Source organism: Haliotis rufescens, unplaced genomic scaffold (assembly GCF_023055435.1).
Source record: "Haliotis rufescens isolate VD_foot unplaced genomic scaffold, xgHalRufe1.0.p SCAF_41, whole genome shotgun sequence".
NCBI lineage: Eukaryota > Metazoa > Mollusca > Gastropoda > Lepetellida > Haliotidae > Haliotis > Haliotis rufescens.
In genome coordinates, this window is record NW_025964124.1 from 1,594,719 (window position 1) to 1,596,989 (window position 2,271).

Here is a 2,271-nt window from a genome sequence, read left to right on the forward strand (position 1 = left end):
CAAAACAGCTGTATCCGCCCATGTATTACTATTTCATTTCAGCCAAGGTAATATGGTTCATTGAGTTCTATGAATTGTACATGTTACAACGTCAAGTTTGTCTGCCAAACCCTGCTTGCTTCGTTACCAATTTATATATAATGTTAAATTATGATCATTCATGCATAACACCATACGAAACATCCCCATCTCCTGTGGCTGGGAAAAGCCTTGGCGCTAAGTTAAGTTGTTTCCAGATATTTCAAACAATTTTATTACATGTGTCGCTAAGGGAATAGAACCGAAGTGCATAGAAGAGGAACATCCTGTGTGTTCAGGAAATCAACAGACAATTTTGCACTGTGGCAAAAACGCAGCATGTACAGGTGATCATTTCAACTGGTAGAAACAAACACGTCCCTGCAACTGCCTAACTGCGTCCACGGGTTTCGTGAGCAATGATTTGTTTTCAAGCTCAAGCAGGAACACATATACCATAGTTCGGCAGTATAGTTCAATGGGATCACGTGTCTTGTTTCCTGGAAAACGACTGTGAACGAGAGTTTTAGAACGCAGTACAATGTGTGTTTTGTGAGCGACTGTGTTGAAGGTGATCACGTGATCCACAGGGACAATGGAGACGATCTTTACTGGAGTGTAAACAGCTAAAGTGCTAGCGCCGTATTACAAAGACTGTGTGTCTGTCATTCAATGCGTTGTACAGGGTGTCAAACGCTGAACGAGATATATGTCAGGTTTGATTTCATATGTAGATTCATTAATAGAAATACTTTATAATTTATGGATTTATAATTAACAAATGTAACATGATTATCCGCATTTAACACACCACATGTTTTTGTCTAAAGTATAATTCCTGACGCTGCGAATAGTGTATTTGATAGGACCGCAGCGTCAGGTAACAGACATATGCACTAACCATATTTAATATCTGACTGATACCACTTATATACACAGTTAGTTTCAATCACCAGACTGTTACCGTTGCCATACCAGTTTCATTAAATTGAGAAATATTTTTCACAGACTGCCAGATGCTAAGGCTCTGTCATTGGGTAACAAAACTGTCGCAATGCATGTCCTGATTATTTACTTTTACAACGACCCAGGAAACAGGTTTAAGAAAGATTTATCAAATGTGCTCTCAATTGGTTTAGTATAATGTGGTCAGTTAGCGATCCGTGTGAGAAGTCAGGATGGTGATAGATGTTTCACAGAGTTATTTCCACGTTTTGTCTCTGTACAAATTTAAGCGTCAGTAAACAATCTAAATAAGTTATGGTTTAACCCAGCTGAGTGAATACGAAATGTTTAACACATGACACAAAACAGATTTATTTAAGGATTGGAGTTGTATTTGTTGATAAGGAAGAGAATATATGGATGTCAACTTCTTCTTTTTATGAGGAACACAACGTTTCGGAGTGAATGCTTACTCCTTCATCACCTGATATTTGCAAACATATCACTCTTCCTTATGTGTATCACTTCTAAATGACTTTCAAAGACCTGCTAATTGTTGATGTTCATCGGGTGACGTGAGCACACTGCATGATGCGCGAAGCTGTTGAACGTCACCAAACACAGCTTCAATCCGTATATTGACAGATAATTTAATCAAAACAAACAAATCCATTTAAACACTAAACTTTAATAATTTAAAGCGAACTGTATAAACGTGGAGAGTTGCATTTGTTGTAGCACCATCCGTCTCAAAACAATCCATTGGGAATTAGGGCCCTTGGTTGTACATAAGTCAAAAGTCATTAAATGATCCTATGGCAATGTCAGTCACTTGAAATAGAATTAATATTATGTTTGAAACAAAAAGATGAAATAAAACCAGGATTACGTCTGTTCATCTATTTTGAATAGGCGTTTGATACGGTATCAAAACAATTTTAAATAAAGTTTTACAAAAACATGGATTAGGACCAGAAATGATAAGATGAAGAAATAAACTAACTGACGATGCTACATCAAGCATAATACAAAATGGGCATCTGTCAGAATTTTTCGTCCTAGTAGCTGAAATCCTAGGATGTATGAATAGAAAAAATATTAAAATTGAAGGGATTACAGTCAATGACAAAGAATACAAACTTGGCCACTATGCTGACGATACTGAATTAGTTTTAATTAATAAAGGCGAAAGCATATATGCAGCTATAGAAACACTTAATAAATTCTATAAAATATCTGGAATACAAATTAATGTAGACAAGACAAAAGCAATATGGATAGGCTCAAGATCGGGTAGCAATGATCGAT